The sequence below is a fragment of the Phoca vitulina genome, unplaced genomic scaffold (assembly GCF_004348235.1).
Source record: "Phoca vitulina isolate PV1807 unplaced genomic scaffold, GSC_HSeal_1.0 scaffold1, whole genome shotgun sequence".
NCBI classification, from domain to species: domain Eukaryota; kingdom Metazoa; phylum Chordata; class Mammalia; order Carnivora; family Phocidae; genus Phoca; species Phoca vitulina.
In genome coordinates this window covers 75638248-75665248 of record NW_022589704.1, presented here as the reverse complement: position 1 = coordinate 75665248, position 27001 = coordinate 75638248, and the positions used below count along the sequence as shown (strand labels likewise).

The following is a 27001-nucleotide window of genomic DNA, read 5'->3' as shown; positions in this document are numbered from 1 at the left end:
AAAAAAAAAAAGGATTGTTTATTTTTTTTTTTTTTTTTTTTTTTTTTTTTTTAGTACCTTTTCCCTCAGTTATCTTTACTGGGTACTACAACCTAAGAGTGTATGTGTGCATAGTATACACACACACACACACACACACACACACACACACATATATGCAAAAGATGTGCTTAGTTTTATAACAGTCTTGGATGAAATTGGACTGGTGGCTTTAGGACATTACCCTTCAGACACATTTCTTTTGTAAAAGACTGCATTCTTGTAATGGAGAAAATATTTTGAAAAAAAATTCAAAATATTTTAAAGATAAATATAAAATCTTTTGTTCCGGTGTCTGAAAATTTTACTTAATTATATTCAACAAATGTATAGGGACTGAATTTACTCTATACTTTAGACATCATGATACTCCATCTCACTATATACATATATATTTACAATCATGCACATATATATTCACACATAAGCACATATAAAAGACATTTTTTATTCAAGGAGCTTGTAATCAAAATGTATGTCTGCACATACATTTATATATAATTTCATACACATGCATATTATTTTGTAAGTACTGTTGTATCTTTAGAATCTTTTTAAATGTCTTAAGTTCTAAATTCCTAAAGAAATCTGACTTTAAAATAGTTCTCTTTGCACATATATCACCACACCAATATATGTGATGATTTTTTATGGCAATTCTTGAGTTTAAGCCTCAAGATTAGATATATAACTGAGTTAATAAAACATTTTTTTCTTTCATGCTGGGTTGTAATAATTTAATCTCAGAAAAATACCATACATAAAGCCAACTTTAATCTTAAATCATATTTCAGTATATGATCTAAAATTTAAATTCATAAATAGTAATATCAACTCTAAGACAACATATTTGGTACAGTCATTGTAATAGCCTCCTAGTACATTTGATATCATTAGGTCATGGGGAAGTCAAATTACCCTTAGTAAAAGATGATGCATCATTTGTTAAGTCAAACCTCTTCTGTGTGCTGAAAATTCACGAAAGGAAAATGAAGCGTAGGAAGAAGACTGGCAGCAACCTTGACTGTTAGAGAGTGGAAATAAAGACCTTAAGATTCTGAAGGCACAAATCCAATGGCTTTAGTTGTTTAAGTCTAGAAAGACAACACAAAATGAGAAAGTTGACTATGATTTTGTCTCAGAGAAAGAGAACCATTTTGCCTGTGGGATAGTAGAGATCCAGGGACTGCAGGTCAGCTGCGCAGGATGAATATTGTGTGGTCTATAGGAATGGTCTGTAAGCAATATTTTATGGAATTAATCTCACAAATACTAGGATTGATCAAGTGTGTGAAACACACTGGGGTTACTCCTGGGCTTGTTAGCAGTCACCTGCAATTTACAATGAATTTATACAAGGGAGTATAAAAAAGACATAAATGCTATTATGCACTTACATAATACAGCTTTCATTGCTAACATGACAAATCAGACAATGAGCAAAAGTCTTTCTGGCTTGGGCTAGTTATCTGGCTAATCAATTCTGGTCAATCTGAAGTAGCAGCCTTAAACTTACAAAGGGTCTAGGTCTCCTAGGGTCTCCTAGGCATATTGGTTATTATTGAGGCGGGGGCAGGGAAACTTACAGCTTTCCCAGAATATTACCTCATAGCCTGGGAAAACCTAAAATCTCTCTTGTTAGGTGATAGATTTAGATAGAATTAAGATCTATCCTAGGTGTTCCCAATCCCAGATTTATTGGAAGATCTTACCAGGACATCAAAGGGGTTTTGCCCAGGAGCCATGTGGCTTAAAGAAAAAAAAAAAGGAAGATTTTTAGCAGAGTATCCCAAATTTCATTTGCTTGCAAATCTTATGCCTTTCTATTCATATTTAAGATGAATATAAAACATGTTGTTAGGCCATCAGTAGAAGTGAGGTCAATGAGATAGAAAAAGTCATGTGTCTCAGAGAAACATTTTGGGGAAGGAATATGCTACTGTTCTTTCTTTTTGTAATAGTATTTTGAATCATTTTTTAATTTTTAATTTATAAAGTAACCCATATGTTAAAAATGATATGTAAGGCATAATGCAAAGATGATTGAGTATAATTTGAGACCAGAGTAGAATGGTATGAATGTTTCCCTGTTTATTCCTTATGGACTTTTACAGAATTCATTGGCTTGAATATGGAGAATTATAATCTGCTTCCTTCTTTGTGATTTCATGAGACAGAGCAAGCATGCCATCAAGAGCACCCAGGAAAAGCTTCCATGAGTTTTAGTTTAGCTGACACTCAAATTTAATTTTTGGTATTTTCTTATCTCCTCAGGGAAACAGAGTCATAGTTACATAAAACACAGAATGGGAGGTAAAATGAACCATTTATGTGGTCCCTAATGGTTTTCTGCAAAGTAAGGCATCTTTCACACACTTGAATCCTCTGTAAATTATTTCATTCTATGGAAAATTTCATGGTCATAGAACAATTTCTAGAATAGCCAACTTGAGCAAATGCTTTCTAACAACACAAAAATCCATTTGACCAAAAAAAGTGCTTCTAGAGATAAACCACACCATCATGTTTCCAGTTGTCTTTGGAGAACTAAGTGAATAATTGATAGGCCCACGTGGAACTCAGTTTTAGCTGAGGGACTCTAGAACATCTGCTCATACAGCAGGTGAGAGAAACAAGAAATGCATTATGGGAAGTAATTTTTCTGCTAGAAAAATCTACACTTAAGTGGACAATTGATGTGAGGGCACATAGGAGACTGTGGTTTTATTTTTTTAAAAATTATTTATTTGAGAGAGAGAGAGACAGAATGAGCATGAGTGGGGTGGTGGGGGGCGGCAGAGGCAGAGGGAGAAGCAGACAACCTGATGACAGGGAGTCCTACACGGGGCTCAATCCTAGGACCCTGAGATCATGACCTGAGCCAAAAGCAGACACTTAACCAACTGAGCCACCCAGGTGCCCCAAGATTGTGGTTTTAAAAAGACAGTTTTAAAAAGAAAGGAATGAAATTTATTTTTTCCATTTTTATTGAGATTTAGTTGACATATAATATTGTAGTAAAGTTGTACAACATAATGATTTGGCATATGTATATATTGCTCAATGATTACCACAGTAACTTTTGTTAACTGTCATCACCTCACATAGCTATAATTTTTTTCTTGTACTGAGAACTTTTAAGATCCAATCTTAGAAACTTTCAAATACACAATACAGTGTTGTTAATGATAGTCACCATGGCATACATTATATCCCCAGAACTTATATATCTGATAACTGGATTTTGTGCCTTTTGACAACCTTCACCCATTTCCCCCTCCCCAACTCCTTGCCTCTGGCAACCACCAATCTGTTCTGTTTCTATGAGTATAGTTTTTGAGACTGCACATATAAGTGAGATCATACAGTGTCTTTTTTTCTGGCTGACTTATTTCACTTACCATAATGCTCCCAAGGTCAATCCATGTTATTGCAAATGACAGGATTTCTTTTTTTAATGGCTGAATAATATTCTATTGTATTAATATGCCACATTTTGTTTATCCATTCATCTGTGTACTTAGGTTGACTAGTAAGTTGTCTGCATGTCTTGACTATTTCAAATAATGCTGCAATGAACTGAGGGAGCAGAAGTCTCTTTGAGATAGTGGTTTTGTTTCCTTTGGATATATACTCAGAAGCGGAATTGCTGGGTCATATGGTAGTTCTATTTTCAGTTTCAAGGAACCTCCATAGTGTTTTTCATACTGGCTGCATCGATTTATGTTCCCATCTGTGGTGCACAAAGGTTTCCATTTCTCCACATCCTAACACTTATCTCTTGTCTTTGTGATGGCAGCCATTCTTACAGGTGTGAGTTAATATGTCATTATGGTTTTGAATTGCATTTCTTTGATGATTAGTGATGCTGAACACCTTTTCATGTACCTATTTTTCATTTTTGTGTCATCTTTGGAAAACTGTCCATTAAATTCCTCTGTTCATTTTTTAAGTTAGATTGTTTTGTTTTTGTTTTTCTATTGAGTTGTAGGAGTTCCTTGTATATTTTGGATATTAACCCCTTACTAGAAATATGATTTGCAAATATTTTTCCCATTCCAAAGATTACCTTTTTGTTGTGTTGGTGGTTTCCTTCACTGTGTAGAAGCTTTTTAGTTTGGTGTCCCACGTGTTTATTTTTGCTTTTATTGTCTTTGCTTATGGTATTGAATCCAAAAAAATAAGTCATTGCCAAAACCAGTATCAACAAACTTACCCCCTATATTTTCTTTAAGAGTTTTATGGTTTCTGCTCTTATATTTAAGTTTTTAATTTATTTTAAGTTGATTTTTGTGTATGGTATAAGATAGGGGTCCAGTTTCATTTTTTTGCATGTGGCTGTCCAGTTTTCCCAACACCATTTATTGAAGAGACTATCTTTTCTTCTTTATATATTCTTGGCTCCTTTGTCAAAAATTAGTTGATCATATATGTGTGGATTTATCTGTATTGTGTTCTACTGATCTATGTCTGTTTTTATGCCCAGATCATACTATTTTGATTACTATAGCTTTGTAATATAGTTTGAAATCAGGAAGTGTGATGCCTCCAGCTTTGTTTTTTTCTCTAGATTGCCTTGTATTTGAGGTGTTTTGTGGTTCCATGAAAGTTTTAACATTGTTTCTTCTAGTTCTGTGAAAAATGCCACTGCAATTTTGATAGAGATTTCACTGAATCTGTAGATTGCTTTTGTTAGTATGTACATTTTGACAATGTTATTTTTTCCAGTCCATGAACAAGAGCTACCTTTCCACTTATTTATCTTCAATTGCTTTTACTAATGTCTTATAGTTTTCAGTGAACAGATCTTTTGCTTCCTTGGTTAAATTTACTTCTAGATATTTTATTCTTTTTGATGCAATTATAAATGGAATTATTTTCTTCTCTGATAGTTTTTTGTTAGTGTATAGAAACATAACTGGTTTTTGTATATTGATTTTGTATCCTGCAAATTTCTAAGTTTATTTGTTGCAACAGGTTTTTGGTAGAGTCCTTAAGGTTTTCTATCAATGGCATCATGTTATCTGCAAATAGAGACAGTTTATTTCTTCCTTTCCAATCTGGATGCCTTTTATTTCTTTTTCTTGGCTAATTGCTCTGCCTAGGAATTCCAGTACTATGTTGAATAAAGTGGTGACAGTACCATCCTTGTTTTGTTCCTGTTCTTAGAGGAAAAGCCTTCAATCTTTCATCATTGAGAATGATGTTAGCTGTGGACTTGTCATATATTGCCTGTTTTATGTTGAGGTATATTCCCTCTATACCTATTTTGTTGAGAGTTTTTTCATGAATGGATGTTGAATTTTGTTAAATACTTATTCCTCATCTATAAAGATGATCATATGATAGTTATCTTTTATTTTCCTATTGTGATATCTCACACTGACTGATTTGAAGATGTTAAACCATTCTTGCATTCTGGAATAAATCCCACTTGGTTGTGGTGTATGATCCTTTTGATGTGTTGTTGAATTTAGTTTGCTAGTATTTTGTTGAGGATTTTGCATTTATGTTCATCAGGGGTATTTGCCTGTAATTTTCTTTTCTTGTGGTGTCCTTGTCTGGTTTGGTATCAATACAGGCATTTATTGCTATAAACTTTCCTCTTAGAACTTACTGGTGAATCCTATGAATTTTGGTATGTTGTGTTTCCATTTTCAATTATCTAAAGCTTTTTTTTTTCTCTTTCGATTTCCTTTTTGACGTATTGGTTGTTCTATAGCATGTTGTTTACTCCCATGAAAACGAGCATGTTTCTTCTCAACTTTGGCTTAATTCTTAAACACATTTCATGTTTTAATGTCACAATTTATATCTTTTTACCTTGTGACTCCATTAACAAATTACTGTAGCTACAGTTATTTGTCATACTTTTGTCTTTTAACCTTTTACTAGATTTATAATTGATTTACCCACCATCATTACATTAGTTTTTTTTTTTAAGTCAACTACAAATTTACATATACCAGAGATTTATATTTTCATATGTTTTCCTGTTACTACTTACCCTCATTTTGTTTCAGCTTAAAGAAGTCCCTTTAGTATTTCTTGTAAGGCTGATCAGTGGTGATGAACTCCTTTAGCTTTTGCTTGTCCTGACAACTTTTTATTCCTCTTCTCTTTCAATTATGTAGGACAATTTTGCTGGGTAGAGTCTTCTTGGTTGCCAGATTTTTTTTCCTGCTCTTTGAATATATTGTGCCATTCTCTTCTGGCCTGCAAAATTTCTGCTTAAAAATTTGCTGATTACCTTTTTTGGTTGTTTGTTTTTGTATATAACAAGTTGCTTTTCTCTTGCTGCTTTTAAGATTCTCTCCTTGTCTTTAACTTTTGACAATCATAGTATATTTTGGTGCGGTTCTTTTTGGATTCTTTTAGTTTGGAATTCTGGGATTCCTCAATATGGAAGTCTGTTTCTCGCCCAGGTTAGGGAAGTTTCCAGCTGTTATTTCTTTGAATAAGCTATCTGCCCCTTTCTTTCTGTTTTCTACTGTGACCCCTATGACACAAATATTGGTCCACTTGAAGTTGTACCATATATTTTGTAAGCTATCTTCTTATCTTTTTTTTTGCTCCTCTGGATAAATTCCACTGCCTTGTTTGCTTCCACTAATCCTTTTTTCTACTTGATCATCAATTATTGAGCTCCTCTATTGAATTTTCCAATTCAGTTATTGTTTTCTTCAGTTCTATTGTTTTGTTTGCTACATTCTTATATTTTCTATCTGTTGAAATACTCATTTTTTCATGCATTGTTTTCCTGACTTCAGTGAGCATCTTTTATGATCATTATTTGCAACTCTATCAAGTAAATTACTTACCTCCATATAATTAAGGTCTTTTTCTAGAGTTTTATCTTGTTCGTCTGTTTGGAACATATTCATCTGTTTCTTCATCTTATTTGATTCTCTGTGATGGTTTCTGCCCATTAGATAAAATATTCACCTCTCCCAGTCTTGACAGAGTGGTTTTGTGTAGGAGATGAAACTTTTAGCCCAGTTCAAGCTCTTGGTAGTCTCTCAAACCTTTTTGATTGTCCAAGCTGCCTTTGTTCTTAGTGGCTCTAGTGGTTGGGGGTGTGCCAAGACCTATCAGTGTCCCAATGGGCAATATCTCAGTGAGACTTAGGTGTAGGATGACTGGAAGTTGGACCCTCAGGCAGCAGCTTTTAAACTATGCAAATAGGACTGTTTCAGGGAAAGACTGGAAGATGGGCCTTTCTGTCTGCCCTCTACGTACAGAGCCCTGGGGAGATAGCTGGTTAAGAACTCTTTCATTTGCTACAGTTATGTGGGACCTGTGAATGCAAGCCCTGCTGGTTATCAGAGCCAGGCAATCAAGGGTATGTCCCCTGGTGGCAGCTGCAAAAACTGGGGTGCCAGATGTGTGCACAAGCTCCCTCTAGGGAGACACTGGTGTCCTGTTGTGGGTCAGAGAGAGAACATGGAGATGGGACCCCCTGGGCTCCCCAGTTCCTGAGGGGGAGATCACAGCCTCCAGATGTGTTAAATTCGAAACCTGACCTTCAGGCAGCAGCTTTTGAAGTTTGCATATGGGTCTCTTTCAGGGAAAGACTGGGAGATGGATGTTTCTATCTGTTCTCTTGGTGCTGTATCCTGGGCGATAGACTGAGCTAAGTCTTGCAAACTCATCAAGAACCATTACTTTGTTTGCTATGCTCTTGTGGGTCTCATTGATGCAAGCCCTGTTGCCTTTCAGACCTAGGTGTTCTGGTGGGCCCATCCTTCAAGTAGAAGTTTTAAAAGTTGGGGCACCAGATGTTGGGTCCAAACCCTTAATTCGTGAGGGAGAAGCTGAAGAGTTGGGAGTTTCCTCCTGATTGCATGTTGCTGTGCAGTATGGATGGGTTTGATGATGAGGGTGTTTCAGCCTCGCCCTTTTCCCTGTGGATATTGTTCATCCAATACGTATAAATCTCTTAGCTAGTTTCTGGATTTCTTTCAGAGGGAATTGTTCCATGTGTAGATTTGGTGTGTCCATGGTGGGAGGTAAGTTCAGGAGCCTCCTATGGCACCATCTGGGACTAGAACTCTGAAAATTTATGAAAATCAAAGAAAGTAGTTTTATTGGATCTATAAGAGAAATAAAAATGGAAATATAACCTTTCAGTAAAAATCCTTTTAAAATTAAATCCAGTGTATACACTTTTTGTGACAAATGTTTAAAAAGGAACAACTATGAGCACAGAATTACTATTCACAGAAGGACTAACAGTAAAATGTAATAACACATTGTAGTAGTAATAGCAGTTACAGCAGTAGGATATACTCCAGTCATCCCTGCTTAGGTACATAGTTATGTATAAAGGAATTATTTTAGTTATCATTTTTTTCTTGAAGTACTAGATATTGATGTTCATGTGTAAAATTCCTATTCATCTTCCAAAGCTAATTCCAAAGGAAACCTCTAGGTTTCCTCTCTTGCCTTCATATATCTAATCCAGATCCCCCTCTCTTAAAGCTCCTTATGTATTCTGTATTATAGTACTCAACTTTTTGTGTTAAAGATAATTGATCATATGTCTTTGTCTTCATATCTTATGTTTATGACATGTTATGAGATGTCCTCATGCTTTGTTTGTATCTTCATTCAGTATTTGGACATTGTATAGGACATTGATTTGCCCAATAAGTGTTTTTTGTATTACTAAATATTTTGGGAAAGGTCTCTTCTCTAGAGCGGCACTTAAATTTTTAAAGATTTATTTATTTATTTATTTGAGAAAGAGAGAGAGAGATTGGGGGAGGGGCAGAGTGAGATAATCTTTAAGCCAACTCCCCACTGAGCTCAGGGTCTGATGGGGGGACCCAATCTTATGACCTATGAAAGCATGACATGAGCTGAAATCAGGAGTTGAATGCTTAACTGACTGAGCCACCCAGACACCTTGAGTAGCACTTGATTTTTCTTCTTCTTTTTTTTTTTTTGAGTTAGCCATTTAATCAGTGAATAAATATAAAGTACCTAGAGTTTTAAGGCACTCTGCTACTCTAATGTGTTCACCATCAGTATCTTTTTTTTTAAAGATTTTTATTTATTACAGAGAGAGAGAGAGAGAACATGTGCACGCATGAGTGGGGAAGGGGGCAGAAGGAGAAGCAGACTCCCTGCTAAGTGGGGAGCCTGACCCGAGGTTCGATCCCAAGACCCTGAGATCATTACCTGAGCTGAAGGCAGCTGCTTAACTAACTGAGCTACCCAGACACCCCTCATCATCAATATCTCTGATTTTTTCTCCTCTCTTTATTTTTTTCTGCCATGGTTCTTTTATTGGCAAACACTGAGCTGCTCATTTTTATTTTGTCTTTTTTCATATTCTCTCTACAAGTTTGCATAAAATAGGTATCTCCAAAAGGAAAATAGAAGACAATTCTTCTTTTCAAAAATAAGTATAAGTACCTAAAATTTTCTTACTGTTATCTTGTGTGTGTGTGTGTGTGTGTGTGTGTGTGTGTTTGGCTATTTTATCCTGTAATATTCATTCATAAGGACTGTATCTGCAATAATTAGATGTCAGATTCTGGTTCTTCTTTGGATAAGAGAGAAGGTTGGTGTGTAGGGAAAAAAAGATACATAGTCATTAATTCATTTATTAATTCATTCATTTAACAAAGATGTGTTGATGCCTTGCTATTTGTAAGAGATTGTAAGCATGCAAAAGCCTTGGGTTGTGCCTTCAGGGATCACTTTGATTCTCTGCCTCTCCGGTTTTTTGCAATAGTGGAATATACAATAATTCTGGTTACTTTTATTTCTCTTCTCATTCCTTTGACCTTCACCGATCTCTTCCTAAATAGAAGATATTTAGATTTTATTGTTTCTAAAAATGAGTTCTGGAAGGAAGTTTTAGTCTTCTTTTCAGCTGTCACTTAAAAGGCAAAGCCTCCAATTCCTGTAAGAAGAAGGAAGTTTATATCTTATGTACCTTTTAGTATCTGTAGTCTATTTAGAGTGAACCCCTGGAACAGTTGGGAAAGTAGTCAAAGTTTCCTGGATATTTGCCAAAATATTTCCAATTTCATTGCATGCTTATCATTCAATACAAAATCAACCAATTTCAGTTTAATTAAGAGAATATTTGTAGTTCCTAAGCCATTAATTGCATTCAATTTTCACATGACTTGATTAATATTCTATATTGATGACCATCTCAGGAGTAAATACTGACTTGCTTAGTCTGGCACATAGTGATTTCTAAGGGACTTTATTTATCCATGTAAAAAATTATGCTGTTATATATGTTATTGGATTTTGAATTATCTAAGTACCTGTGCAGAATGTTTTTAAATTAGTCTATTAGAATTGATTATAACTTAGTAAAACTCTGTTTATACAGACACTCAGTAACTTTGGGTACTAAAAACCGTTTAAAGTTTTTGGCCAAAAAGAAATATATTTATCCCATTTAAAGAAATCAAAATCTTACTTTAAGAACTAAAATTCTGTTAAAATATTCTTAGCAGTCACTTTTTACCATTTTAATTACTTTAAAACTTAGAAGCATATTATTGTATCTTTAAAAATTACAATCAGTAGAATTGCTATCTTTGGTACCAGGGTTTATAATTCACTCACTGTTCTTTAAAGATTTTATTTATTTATTTGACAGGGAGAGACACAGCGAGAGAGGAAACACAAGCAGGGGGAGTGGGAGAGGGAGAAGCAGGCTTCCTGCGGAGGAGGGAGCCCGATACAGGGCTCGATCCCAGGACCCTGGGATCATGACCTGAGTCGAAGGCAGATGCTTAACAACTGAGCCACCCAGGTACCCCTCACTCACTGTTCTTTAAATGAGTCAGATTAGTTCTACATATTCTTGAAATAAAGAATAATGGACTGGAAAGTAAACATTCATTTCCCAAGTACTAAGATATTTGAGGGTATACTCCAGTGCTTTTAGCTTTTTAGATGCTATGTTATAACTTTACTGGTTATAAATTTGTAAGTGCAGAATACCTTTATTGAATATGAAAATAAATATTATATTTTTGAGATTATTTATGTCTTCCACCTCACAATTATTTGGCATATACTATAGGCCAGGCAGAGTACTAGGTACTGGAGATAACATGGTAAAAACAGACATGGTTTCTGTGTTCATGTTACTTAAAGTCTGATGAGCAAAACAGATATTGATCAAATAATCACAAATGTAATTGTAAAATTATAGCTGTGACACCTGTTATAAAGGAAGTGTGCATGATTGTCCACCATAGAGAGATTTAACTGAGTATGGAGGTTGCCATGGTCTGAACATTTGTGTTCCCTCAAAATTCGTATGTTGAAAACGAATCCCCAGTATGATGATAATTTTGAGGTGGGGCCTTTAGGACGTGGTTAGGTCATGAGGTTGGAGCCCTCATAAATGGGATTAGTGCCCTTAGAAAAGAGGCCCCAAAGAATTCCCCTGCCCTTTTGCTTTGTGAGGACAGGGCGAGAAAGTGGGTATTAATGAGGAGGCAGGCTCTCATAGGTGGTGAATGTGCCGGTGCCATTCCTGGCTTCCAGAACCGTGAGAAATAATTGTTCATTGTTTATAAGCCACCCAGTTTATGGTATTTTTGTTATAGCAGCCTGAATGGATTAAGAGGTCAAGGAAGGCTTCTAAAAGGAAGCATCATTTACACTGAGATCCCAATAAGTAATAGGCTTTATTTGATGATGAAGACGGTAGAAGGAGAGCTGCACACTGAGGGATGGATGCTGTCAAGTGTGGGATGAGAATCATGGAAATGAAATTATAATTGTTTATTCATGAAGCACATGAAATTACTGAGATTTGACCATTTTTGACATATGAAATGGCAATTTCACATTTGAAATTGCCATTTCATATTTAACCTAATGCTAATGTAACAAATATGGAACAATTAACAATATAAAACATCACATATCCATATCCATATGCATATATAGGCTATTGTAAATTATACTGCAATAAAAATAGAGGTGCATATATCTTTTCAAATTAGTGTTTATGTTTTCTTTGAGTAAATACCTGGAAGTAGAATTGCTGAACCAAATGACATTTCTATTTTTAAAGATTTTATTTACTGGGGGGAGAGGGACAGTGGGAGAGGGAAAGAATCTCAAGCAGACTCCCCATTGAGTGCGGAGCCTGACCTGGGGCTCGATCCCACCACCCTGAAATCATGACCTGAGCCTGAAACCAAGAGTCAGATGCCCAACGGACTGAGCCACCGAGGCACCCCTAGCTTTTCTTTTTAAATTACAAAACCAACCAACCAAAAATTGCCTCAGCTACTCAAGGTGAGCATAGTTCAGATATAAGCAGAAGTGCCTTTAAGAGCCTTGCAAAGTTGCAACTACAAAATTCATAGAACTTGGAAAGTGAAAGTAGAAAGATAAATGTTGCAATTAGAGTTTCAAAGGTCACTCAGGAGGTTGGGGGATGGACTGTATAATCACATGATTAGCTAATCCTTTCGGCCTATTGTTTCAACAGTGTCATTTCTCTTCTCAAAGACTTCTTTGGCCCTGTTGTTTTTGTTTAGGTTCTTTGCCAAATGCTTCCTGTCTCAACAAAATGTTATTTGCCATCCTTGTAAACAATTTCTACCTGGTGGGGTGAAATGGGGAGTGAATGTGAGGGTAGGGGAGATGGTGACAGGGTGGTGGGGAAGACGCGAGGAGGGTTTATACCTTTTCTTCCTCACACCACAGATTTCTAGAAAAATTATGCATCCATGATTTAATGTGCAATGTTCCACACTAAATGTTACACTAGAATGTAACATAAAATTCTATCACTGGATTTGATAAATCAGTGACCCATTCTCTTGTACAGTAAGAACACTCCCAGGAGCTAGAGGCTGTTCCATTTCTTTACAGTCATGTACAGAGGAATGTCCCATATGTTCATGAACACTGAAGTTTCATGAAATGGGTTTAGTTTTAGCTAAATAACTTTCCACAAAATAATCTGACCCATATTGACAATATGCATCATAGATACCCTGTACTTGGCAATTACCTGTCAATGATGGGCAATTCACATTAATGAGGGTAACTAATATTCAGTACAGCCAAACCAAACTTTTAGTTTACCTGTTCTTTGCTAATTATTTGGAATTTAAAAGTCAAGTGAATGTGGAAAAAAAATTTTCCCTGATGTTTATATAGTTCGGTTCTCTTGCACTCTCCCTTGGTCTCTCATACACAGTTTACTAGATATTAATTCCAATTACAGTAGCCATTACAATCAGATTTTTGCCCACAACACTCTACTTAATCTGTTGTAATGAAGGTTACCATTAACTAAAAGTAAACAATGAAGGTTTAACTTTTTATTAAAAATTCTAGAACTTACTATCAGACTTATCTTAGAAGTATAATATTTGCCCTGGGTGATCATACCTTGCTTTTGGAAACATTTTCTTCTGCTTGACTTCCATGACACTGATTTCTCCTGGCTTTCTTCCTACCTTTGACTGTTTTCTAATCGTCTCGCTTATTCTTTCTTTTCTACTTCCTTTTTAAGTGATCATATTACACAGAAATCTATCAATTATTTATATGTTTATCTTTGGTGATCTTATCTTTTCCAATAAATTCAACTACTCCCTATATGGTAACAACTCTAATACCTTTACCTACCAAGTCTGATCTTTCTACTGAACTATAGATCTATATTTCCTATTGAAAATATCAACTGTTTGCTCGAGGTAAAAATATTTGATCAAAACTTTTTTTTCCTCAAACTTTCCTCCTATTTTTCTGTTTTTATTTTCTTTGGGTAAATACCCAGTAGTGGAATTACTGGATTATATGGTTTCTACTTTCAATTTTTTAAAGAACCTCCATACTGTTTTCCACAGTGGCTGCACCCATTTTCTTTCCTACCAACAGTGAACAAGTGTTCCCTTTTCTCTACATCCTCACCAACACTTATTTCATGTCTTATTGATTGTAGCCATTCTGACAGGTGTAAGGTGATATCTCATTGTGGTTTTGATTGGCATTTTCCTGATGATTAATGATACTGTGCATCTTTTCATGCAAACACAATAGTTTCATAAGCTAGAAGCAATAGGAAATCTTTGATTACCCCTTTTGCTAATTGCTCCCTTGCTCTCATCCAGCTAAGAACAAATATATTCTCAAGCATGCAAAACCTCAGGTTTATAGCACCCATGAGTACTTGAGAAATAAAATCACTTGATTACCAACTCAGCCAATCAAGAGGCAAATTGAAATCAAGATCTCTGGGATGATAAAGCTATAAGAAAGCATACTAAAATCCTATCTAAGACTGAATAATAATATAAATAAATTTTAGATCTGTAAGAGATATAAATGACATAAGCCTAGACAAAATATCAAATGCTGATAGAACATACTGGGGGATGAAGAGAGGATGAAAGAGTCAAGAAAATATAAATGTATATTTTCTATTTTTATAATTTTATGCTTAAAGATTTTTTTAGAGTTGATAAATTAAGAAATATTTATATAATATGAAGTGTTAATAGTATTTATTAGAAAATTAAGAGCAGACTGTAAATCTTCTATGTAATTTGATAGAAAAAAAAATCACACTCAAAAGAGATAATATAGGGGTACCTGGGTGGCTCAGTCGGTTAACTGTCTGCCTTCAGCTCAGATCATGATCCCAGAGTCCTGGGATAGAGCCCCACATCATCAGGCTCCCAGCTCAGTGGGGAGCCTGCTTCTTCCTCTCCCTCTGCCACTACCCCTGCTTGTGCTCTCTCGCTCTCTATCAAATAAATAAATAAATAAAATCTTTAAAAAAGAGAGAGAGTATAGACCATGTACCAAATATTAGGAAAAACAAGATTAAAAATGTAAAACACAAAATTATTAAATTCAACCATTTTTATGACATTAAATGTAAATGAGAAATAATCTATTTAGAAAAAGGCTCTCAGACTGTGTAATAAAACAAACCCAATTATATGTTATAGAAAATAATTCATCAAGAAATATTATTCCAGAATGACTAAGCAAGATGCTTTGAAAAATTTGATAAACCTGAAGAGTTATTCCTAATATTTTAAAAAGCCATTTAAAAACTCTAAGTAAAAACAGAGGGAAATTTTCCTATAGTGATTTTGTTTAAATCCAGATAAGACACCTAGAAGCATTTTCATTAAAATCAGCAGTAAAACATGAGCCCAATATTGCCACTGTATCTTCACCTTGTTCTAGATGTACTGACCAATACAATTAGACATGCAAATAAAATAAGTAGTATAAAAATACATTGCAGATGATATGAATTTATATATGAGAAACTTAAAAAGTAACTTTAAATCAATTAAAAATATGAAAATTCAACACAACGGATGCTTAAAATTTTAATGTATAAAATAAATATTAATATATAAATAATATACAGAAATAGCCTCTCGTACAGACAAGTGAGGAAATAACATGGGAAAAAAAATGGGAAATAATTCTGTTTACACTAGCAATGAAAAGATGAATACTTAGTGTTCCAGTTATCCATTGCTGCCTAATAAAGCACCTTGAAACTTAGTGGCCTAAAACAACATATTTTTTATCTTTCATGATTTGATGTCCGACTGGGCTCAGCTGGATAGTTCTCATTTGCTTCTAAATAATGGCTTCTTTAGTAGCACTTTCAGTAGCCCTTAGGAAGTTTAGTCTTTTGTGCTCTTAGTACTTAACATTGAGATGGGAGTCAATACAACTGTAATGGTAATTTTAACAAATAGCAATTGACATTATAAATGTGCCAGGCACTGTGTGAAGCCTCTAACATTTAAAATCTTACTGAGTCACTTTGTATAGGGAAAGTGCTACTTTCTCCATTGTCCTAATTGACCCAAGGGTACACGTTTAGTTAATGGTGGAGTTGGGATTTGAACCTAAAGCCAGACCTCTTAACTACTGCTCTCTGAGGCTCCATGACTGTTTCACCATATTCATTATCACATCTTGAGAGGATGGATCAAGATGTGAAACCCCTCAGGAGATATTATCAGGGGAGGATTTGAGGATAGCTGGACAACCTACTGTGATGGATTGGATTTACAATATTGTGACTCTTTTCTTTCTAGTTCCTAAACTGGTACAGCCAAGAAAGGGTAATTTATACATATCTCCTGATTTTATTCTTGTTTCACAAAATCACTTGTAAACAAGTTCTTGAATAGATCATTTTTTCCCTCTTCTCCGAGCTGTTGCTAAAGCACCAAAGCTGTGTCAACAACTTTGCATTATATAAGTGGCTACAGGGCTCAACCATACAAACCTTAATGAGGTGGCACAACTGGACTTACCCACCCCCACCTCCACATCACTACCATCCCAATCCCTTTAGGCAGAGAGGACTAGATAAATTCTGTCCCAGCCATTAAAAAATAAGTTTCTCCTTCTCTGGTGAATCAAAAAGAGGAGGCAATGTAGAGACGTTTTATGCATTTCCTTAGCATATGCCATAAACATACAGCCTCTGTGTTTCTCTTTCCCAATTTCTTGTCTATTTCTGATAGACTGTGGAGTAGAACATTTTTCTATTTCACACTATCTAAAAGTAACACTTTATAATTGAAATATAAAATACAATTTCATTTTCTTCCAAAATCCAACTGAAATACATAAATGTATCAATCAGAACCTCTGTTGCAAGTATCAGAAAAATCTATCTCAAATGGGTATAAACTAAAAGGCAGTGTTTGGTTTGTATAACTGAAGGTTATAGGTGTGGTGCTAGATGCAGATATGACTTGATCTATATGTTCAAGCAACTCTTCTTTTTCTAACTCCTGGCTCTGCTCCTATTGCATGTGTCTTCCTTTTCAAGCTCTATGGGCACCTGGTAGCTACCGCTTTACATTCTTCCAATCCTACACTCCCCAGTGAGGGAGACATTCTTGACTGGAATTTAAATATGAGAGATTTAAAGCCTGATGCCTTAATACATTCACTGTTTCAAGACAATGGATGCATCACACACAAAAAAACCTAACTTTTTTCCTCGGCATCTTGGATGGTAATAGTGGGATACTATTTTTGGAATAATTGAGAATGTAGTCATTGAAACCATTTTTTGTGTTGTGATTCAGGTGAGGAACCCCAGCTGAGAAAGGCTGAGGGAATTCTAAAAATATCTAGATCTAACTCTTAATGGTTTGAGTTATGCCACATAATCACCCATGATTCAGTTAGTATGGCTAGAAGGATGATTTATATAGAGATTGGCCAGCCCTAACTCATAAATGCACATGAAGGTCTGTGTAGACTGGGTGGCTTAAAGTAGAGAAATTGATTTCCTCATAGTTTTGGAGGCTTTAAGTCTGAGTTCTGGGTACCAGCATGGTTGCATTCTGGTGAGAGCTCTCTTTCTGACCTATAGACAGCCACCTTTTCTCTGTGTTATTACATGGTAGAGAGAGAGAGATCTTTTTCTCCTTCCTCTTGTGAGGACAAAATCCAATATGGAAGATCCTTCCCTCATGACCTCATCTAAACCTAATTATGTCCCAAAGGATCTACTTCCAAATACCATTATAATAGGATTTAGGTCTTCAACATGTGAATTTTGGGAGCACAAACATTCAGTCTATATGAATCAGGGAAGGAGTCAAATCTAGCCATCATATACAGATTGTGGATGGAGAAACGATGGTACTGGGGAAGAAATATAAGGCATTGTTAACCAGAGAAGGGATGTTAGAGGCTAAATAGAACAATAAGTCTTTACCGCACCATATTTAGACACACTTACTATCTTGAAATGTACTTCTTTTGTAAGCTTTTTTGTTCTGCCAATTTATAGTGCAGTATTGGTTAGAAGTTTATTTCTAAATCAAGAGCTATTTTAAGTGCCTTGCCCACTGATGAGTTTTCCTGCCATGATTTTAATATTACATGTTCCTGAAGCAGTTTATAGTAGTAATGATGGCAAAAGAGTGTCAATGGTGATTTGAGACTATACAACATAATAAACTCTATTAAGTAAACTATAATAAGAAATAACTTGCAAATGATGCTGACACTTTTAATTGTTAAAAAAAAAAACATGATCTATATTTTTAAATTGAGGAGAGGAGCAAAGAATGGCATTTTTTCCCTGTGACAAATTTCACTGTTTTTCTTTTCTTTTTTGGTTTCAACATTCCCATGTATTTCCTTTCACTTTGTGTCAAATGCAATTTCTCAAGCTGAACAGGAGTAAACTCTTTTCATTTCCACATTGTCACTCCTGTTCAGTTTGGTTATAGATGAAATGAAAGCATACTGCACGATAGACCTATGTGTGTTGTAATGCTAGAAAATGATTTCAAAGCACAGAAGCAAATGTTATGTGTATTTAGGCTTTCTATGATGTTTTAATCTCACATGGGCACACACAAGATACACCTCACTCTAAGGAAAAATGCAAAAAAGGACTCCACCAAATAGAAGATGGAATGTAAATGGAATGAGACTATACACTAAATAATCTTAAATATCTAGGCAAGGAAGAGTGCTAGAAAGTTGCATTATTCCTATACAATCAAAAGGAACTTAGTCATGGCAAATCACTTGATTCATTCAGCCACATGTAATAAGTCAATTAAAATACATACATTGGCAAATTCTCAAAAGAGCAAATGTTTAGTCTGGTGCGGATCCTTATCCAACTGATCTTTTGTTGTTACATAAATAAAACAAAAATAAGGAAAGGTAAAGAACAAACAATGAGGATTTATAGATCAGCAAATTTCCATTAACTATCGATCTGGCTTAGCAAACAGAACAGTAGATATGAGGAGTTCACACAAGTCATGTTTTATGCTTTTTAAGCAAAGATGTAACATGTTATTAATTTCTTTGTGAAATACTTATTATGTATCTTCTATATTACAAATACTATTCTAGGTACTAAAGATGTAGTGAGCAGAAGTCCCAAATCCCTCCTCTCAAGGTACTTAATTCTGGTTTGGGGAGGCCGAAAATAAACCAAATATGTCAGTAGAAGTTGGTGAAAAGAGCTTAGGAGAAAAATCAGGAAAGGGAGATTTAGACTTTTGGGTGGGTAAGGGGTTAATTTTAAATAAGGGGTCGTATAATACCCTACTTGGAAGGTGACATGGGAGAAAGCCATGAAAGAACTAGAGGGGGTTAGCCATGTGGCCATATGAGGCAAGAAGTTTCAAAGAACAGATAACAAGTACAAAATCCTTGATGTAAGAACATTCTTGATATGAATAAGGAATAGCAAGTAAGCAGTTATGGCTGGCATGAGTGAACAGGCAGAGTACTAAGAAATGAAAAGAAGTGATAATGGGCAACCTGATTATATAAGGCATTGGCGATCATAGTAGAGACTCATTCTAAGTAAAAAAAAAAAAAAAAGAGGCATCTCCAACATAGGACTGACATGATCTGATTTGTTTTAGTAAGACTGCTCTGACTGCCATGTAGAGATAGGCTATCGGAGCAATGGCAGAGAAATAGGGAAAGTAAAAAGAGCAAGCTGTGGCATTTAAAGTTCAGCAAGAATCCCTTAATTTTGCAATAAACCAGGCTCAAGATGAGAGTAACTTGGAAGAGGGTGGTATCAGGGGAGTCAGTGAGAAGTGGTCAGCCTCTGGATGTTTAGGGTGGGGAACCCAAATAATTTGCTATTGGATTGGATATAGGAGTAGAAAAAAGAGAAGTCAAGGATGGCTCTAAGGTTTTTTGGCCTGGGAAAGATGGACTTGCCATTCATACAAACCAAAAAGACTATAGAGAAATAGTCTGGGATGAGGAGAACCAGGAGTCTGCATTTGGACATGTAAGTATTACATGCTCATTTGCTAGTCAATAGAGCTATTGAGAAGGCAATTGGATATTTAAGTCTGGAATTTAGGGGAAAGTTAGGAGTTAGGCTGCAGATAAATATTTTGGAGTCACTAACAAGTTGTTTTTAAAGCCATGAGATTAGATGGTATCACCAAGGGAATGAGTGTATTATTTATAAAGGCAAGCAAAGACCCAAGAACTGCATTCTGGGCCACTCCAATGTCTTGTGGTCAGGGAGACAGAGTAAAACCAGCAAAGGAAAGAAGGAATGAGAGACCAATGAGCAAAAAGAATGGCCAGGAGTGTACAGAGTCACAGAAAACAAGGGAGGAGTGTTTCTAGAGGGAAAGAATAATCAACTGTACTAAATACGGCTATACCATGTTATGATAGAACTTGACACATATTGTCCTTTTGAATATAATGGACTTACTGGTTCTTTGTTAGAAGAATATTAATTTTGAAATGGTTGGCTTTGTGGTTGTGCTAATTTTGAAATTCTGACCTGGTTTCCTTTATGATTAATGGAATGCATTTATAAGATGGATCTTGGGGAATGTTTTCTTTTAGAAATAGAACCAAAGACACTGACACTTAAAGAGGCATGATGCCTGGGTATTAGCGTCATTAATACCTCCCTCCATTCAAGGGACTTAAGAAGGGGTTTAAATGCTGATGATTAAAAGATGGGTCTGTATTCAACACAACTTGGTTGCCATATGAGGTTATTATGTTTTGGGTAGCTTTAATAACAAGATATATTGACCACCAAAAGTGTTTTATTATTCTAGCTTTCTCCCTTATTCTACATATTTGCAAGGATATATGGCTGTTTACAATAAGACTGCATTTTCTAGCTATTTGCTATCAGATGTAATCTTACGGTTAAGTTCTGGCCAACAGAACATAAGAAGTATTTCTAAGTACTGGGAAGTATATTCTAGGAGGGGGCATATCCTTCTCTTTCCATTCCATACAAATGTAATGACTAGAGCAAAAGAAGCCATTTTGGAATATCGGGTAAACTTAAGAGTGGCACCCTCTCATGACCTAGAAGCAAGAGGAGAAAAGCTGGGATCTTGAGGAATTTATGAATCAGAGCAGCCATATATAGACAGCCTACATCAGGATAAATTCTAATTGAATTAGATCCATTCTGGAATGGATACCCAGATGTCATCATATGTTTGTGTATATAATGTGTTTAGAAAATAAACAGTGATTTGACTCAAGGTGATAATAACCCTATTCTTTTTATACTGGCATTCATGGGGCATGGTATTATCTACAGACTAAAAATGTTCAATAGTTCTTTCATTTTCAGCTTCTTTTGGTAAAAGCTACTGTAGGTTTTACTGTAAAAATAATTATTCCTCAACTTTTCTTATGAATGAAGAGAAAAGTATGTCCCCTGTTATATTTTATTGAATCTTTACAAACCAAATACCCCCTTAGGCTGTTTTAATATTTTAAAAACAAAAGCTTGAGGTGAGATTATACCTGATGTAGAAATGGTAAAACTCCATGTAAAATAGTCTCAGGCTTAGGTCTCAAGAAAGTCCTCGTGTTGTTTAGAATTTTGCTTCAACCTGTAGACCCACATTTAAAACTCTGGGTATAGGAAAATTTAAAGGAAATCCTCTGTGTATGCATAATTATCTTTTGTGTCTTTGTTTAGGAGAGCTTCTCCTTCCCCACAGATACCTTTTACATTTGTCTTTAATAATCTCTTTTATTGGTGAAATGCTTGTATCATCATAAGCATAAATGAGTTATTTACAATGTAAGGATGGTCAGAAGTCAAGATATTATTAACAAGAGAAAGCAGTTAGAGAAGCTGTAGCATTTCCAAAGGTTTTCCCTTTCCTTCTGTCATTGTCTCTCCCTGTCAAGTTATGTTCTGACTGCCTCTAGGGTCATCACCCTATGTCCGTAACCCTTTGGTTTTATTAAGTGTCATAAATGACTTAGCACCATACCCCATCTCTTTGAAAAGGGTATCAGTGTAACCTGTAAGTTCGCGGAACATAAATGGCATGGTTATTATAGGCATGTGGAAATAATCCATATCTTTTACAGATTATTTTAAATCTAAGCATATACATGTATAAATATGTTTTTCTATTAAGAGAAATTTAATAGTTTTTTCTATTAACACAAGGAGCATTTATTAGATGTCTACTGCATGCCAGGCTCATTACTGAGGCAAAGTAGAAACATAAAGATTTTATTTTCCTGAAGTTTATAGACTAGAGCTCAGAGACTATCTAGTTCAATTATTCATTTTTATGGGTGATGAATATAGGGCCCAGGTAAGTTAAGTGACTTTCTTAGGATCATACAATTAGAATCCAAGCCAAGACCAGAAGTCAGGTCTCCTGATTGTCTGTCCAGTGTGATTTCTACTACAACATTCTGACTCCCTCTGTCCAGCCTGGGTGCTTTAAGGCACAGGAAAAGAAAAACTTGATGTGCTCAGTCCATTTTACTCCATTCTTGAAACTCCAAATAGCTTTCTGGCAGCCTATTCTGCTCAGTCTAAGTCGCATTCCTTTCACTCTCAGGTAGCAGTAATAGATAGGCTGTTTTTACACAGAGCTGGTAATCACTTCTTGATGGACTCCAGACCCAAATTAAACTCTTGCTAAGCAAGCTCATCTGGCTTTATGGATAGAGGCTTTTCAATTAGCTAAGACCATCATACCTGATCCTAAAAGTGTCTTGTTTTCTTTATTACTACAAACTGCTTCAGCATACTGCAGGGAGCTATTAGCACTCAGGGGAAAAATGATTTTTTTTAACTTCTTAAATATAAGGATGCTCTTTGAGAGACCATGGCATATTTGACGAAAGTTTTTTAGTAGAACTTTTTCCCTTGACTGATCCAGATTTAAACAGTCTAAAATCAATTCCTCTGGAGCCACCTGTCATTTCTTGTCTTCATTTTAGCAATGTGGGTGAACGTGTGTCAGACTTTACTTTTACCCGGAGTTAAAAAAAATTGGTTATCAGTTCTTGGCCTTGCTTCTACTGTTGTATAAAAATAAACTGGCTTTTTTCCACACATTTAAGCAAAACTGTCTCCAACAGAGGTTGGTCAGAGTTTTGAGGATAAGGTAAGCAAATATCATTGCTACGTTTGAAGAATTGTTCTGAGTCAAACCACTTTTAAAGGTTAAGCTCAGAGGAGAAGAGGGAGCCAAATTTGCACTAATGCTGAGATTTCATGCAGTGCCTTTACATTCAAGGACTTCATGAATTCTGGCACAAGACGGTCTTGGGATGAAGTGAGGGCTCTCATAATTAGAGCAGTAGTGAGGAGGAAGCCAGAAGGCCAAGTTCTAAACAAGACAATATTCAGCCCCCTCCCTGTCCCCATATTTACACTCTAATATCCATCTGTAGAAGGCAGGGAACTTCATGTAAGAACAGTGAGCACCCATTAGATCCAAAGCAGGACAGGGTAATCAGTATATATCTTCAAATATATATACTGCTCTGCATACAGTTGAAGCCTTGGGAGTCTGTCGAGGGTATTTTTTCTGACTATTAGAAGCACAGGCTTTAAGGGAACTCTGTAGCATTAGCCAATACACTCTAATCTAACTCAATATTTTGGAGACCAAGAAGACCTCAATTTGAACTTTCAGGACAAACTGAATGTACCTAGTGATTTTCCCATTGTGAAACCTGGATTAGTGACCCACAAAATGGCATGACTGGCCAGATGGCCCAGAGTCAAGTCTTCTATTTCTTCCTAAAGTTGGAATGTGCCCCTGCTTACCTCCGCTGTCTCTCCTCTCACCTCTGTCTTCCTCACATTCTGTTCTTCAGACTTACTGAGCTTCTTACTGTTCTCTAAAAATTTTGTGTGATGTCTTTCTCCAGGTTTTTTTCACACACTGTTTCTTTTGCCTGATGTGTTCTATCTCCATGCCCTCCATCAACAACTTCTATTCTCCACCTCTCTTTGCCTGAGTAATACCTACTTATGCTTCAAATTTCAGTATGTATCCATTTTCTCTTACCAGTGTGTGTGAGGTACCTCTCAGGAGGCCCCTGTAGCACTCAGTACTATCTCTGTACTAGCAATTATTGGAGTTGCTTGTCAAATTTTCATCCACTAGGACCCTATGTTCCAAAAAGGCACCGTGACTTCTTTGCCATTAGAATCTCAGAATTAACATATGGGAGGTGTCCAGTACTTACTGTGTGTGTGACATCAAAGGTTAGGCAAGCTCTTTAGAGCTTTGGATTTGACTACCTGAAAATTACAATCCTTTCTGTGTGAAAAGATACAAACATAATAAAAATCAAAAGTCAACTGAGAAAATGGTTGCAATATATATGATAAAAATTAATACTCATAGTACATTAGAGGTCTTGCATCAATAAGGAAACATACAGCATAGGGAAGATAGTCAATAATGTAGCACATTTATCATGGTAAGCATTTCATAACATATATAGTTGTTGAATCACTATTGCCCACCTGACACTAGTTTACCATATGTCAATTGTAGTTCAATTGAAAAATTTTAAAAATATTAAAAATGAAATGTAATATAAATAAAAACATTGTGGAAAAAATAAATGAAAAATAGGCAAAGAACATACACAAAAATATGCAAATGATTAATAATTTTGGTAGTCACAAAATTGTCATTCAGTCAATAAAAATGATCTTGGAAGCATCTATTCATTTCCATGATAAGATGAACAATTTTTGATAAAAGAAAAATGGCAGAAACAACCTAATATTTTTACATGAATATTTTCTATGATGTATATGTATATGTGGCATAGAAAATTTAATGTATAGCTATTTGTAACTTTATCTCTCCTTGTCTTTTTATAGATGATTTTGTTTGCTTACTGGGTCTTGGCAAATGGGAATAATGGTAATAAATATTGCAAGAAAGAGAAGATAAATAGAAAGGGCAGGTAATAGCTACTGTTGGTTTCTTACTCAAAATTATGCCTCTTCATTTTAAACAAATCAACATTTTGTCACATACTTCATGGGCTCTTCTTCAACCTCATGATTTGAGTCTTGATTACATTAGCTAATCATAGTTCTTCTTGCCTGTGATTGATCTATGCACAAGCACATGACAAAATGCTAACCAATGAGACATTAGAATATTGATTCTGAGAAAATGTTCTTCATTTTTAAAAGGAACATGAGTAAGGGTCTTTTTTTTCCTGCTTTGGATGTTTTATGGTTAGAATTGATATTTCAAGTTGTTGCAACCCTCTTCTTGCCATCAAAAGAGAACAAAAATTGCAGAACAACAAAACTAAAAGCTTCACGTTGTTGAACTACTAAGTAACTGCCCTGAACTCACCTTGCCTCTATTTTTCTTATGTAGGAGGATACATTTCTTATTATCCATGTGACTTTTGTTTGACTCTGTATTTGTTTACCTGCAGTTAAAAGTATTCTGGTACAGAGAGGGAGATACTTATGGAAAGAATTAACTTGGAAGCTGACAGGAAGGAGAAACAGAAGAAGAAGGAAATGTAATCAGTGCAGATTTGAAATTTTTCTACAGCATTTTGAAGGCAATAAAGCCATAGATTTTTTAGCAGATAGTATGAGGATTTGGCAGAGTATACCAATAGGGTGTGGAGGGTTTACAGAAGCTGTGCTGTATGTAAATTCAATGTAATTATCCCTGTGCTATCTATTTTAGAGAGTTCCGTAAAAATGTACATTACTTTCCGAATATTAAGTTTAGATTTGTCTTTCTGTTGGATGTAACACCATGTATAGAGTGGCACCAGCTTTATTAGGGCTTTAGATTAGATGGGAAAGTCTTTCCCTTTGAATAATAAGCCTAAAATATTTTGAGGGAGACAGATTTCATGATCAAATTAATTGAGGAAAATATACATCCTATTAACTTCTTAAAACTTTAAAACACCCATATTTTATTAAAAAAATGTGAAAACTTAATATAAGAAAAGTGTTTAACCAAGCATTTCCCAAACTGAAAAATGGTTAAGTCATTGAAGGAATTTCAGGAATTATCTGAGTGGCTTCTAGGTGGGGGTGAAGGATGGATGAAGGGATGATTATTCTTTGACAGTGAATTATAAATGTAAATACTCATTGTCTAGGGCCACTCAACAGATGACCAATGACAAATCAATAACAGCATTTGAGTGAGGTCCTATCTCATCTTTGAAGACATTATGTTTAATATGGAACTCATACAATACCTACTTTATAGGATTGTTCTGAGAATTAAATTAGATTTTTGTGAAGTTAAGTAAAGGAAATATTCCATTTAGAAAGTAGTTGGCTCATTAAAAATGTACATTGTAATTATTATTAATATGATTACCACTATTGTAATTATCATTTCATGAAAAGAATAGGAGAATGTGGGTTTCTCCAGAGCACTGGGGAAAGTAGTTTAGAGTCCTCGAGCAGAATGTAGTTTGATGACTTGAGTCAGGGCTCAGCTTCCCACCTAGAGCTGAAGCACAGGCACCAGGACTTGAATGGTGACTAATGTGCCAAGGATGATTTGGAACATTATTTCTACTTACTGTTATACTAATTGTATTGCTATTTTCTCAAAACATTTTTTGAATTTTTATTTTGGAATCACTGTCAATCCTTGAACACTTTGATTTTGGATGGTAATAGAGTGAAATGTGCAAGGTAAGCTTAATTTTTGGAAACAGCTTAACATCAATTAGAAGTTAGTCTGGCAAAATGTGAGTGATACATTGGATTACAACATTTTTTATTAAAAGTAAGGTATAACTATAAAGGAAGCCCAACACTGGTGAATATTTACACTGGTATTTGTGGTATTTTGAAATAGGTAACATCACTGGAATTCACTTGAAGTGCTCAAGAGGACAACTTTAAAGAACAGCATTTCATGAATATGGAAGTCCTAGTATGTTAATTATAAATAAATACTATTTTATAGTTCTCTTCTCCACCCCCCCCCGTGAACACACTGTAGAAATTATATTGATATTAAGTATAAAATACATGATTTAAATTTCACAGAAATCAAAAGGAATTATTTACAAAGATTTTAAGTGATTTTGACAGGGAAGTGAGTCATATAAATTTATACCCAAGAGGTAAGAATAAGGTCATATTTTAAGACATTATTGACATCTGCTAAAGTAGTTG

At 35.3% G+C, this 27001-nt stretch overlaps 1 protein-coding gene across 1 annotated transcript in view; it reads left to right on the top strand.

The window, feature by feature from the left end:
- GALNT13 (polypeptide N-acetylgalactosaminyltransferase 13) overlaps positions 1-27001 on the top strand; it is a 781779-nt gene that overhangs the window by 45656 nt on the left and 709122 nt on the right. The gene's annotated exons all lie outside the window — the stretch shown is intronic.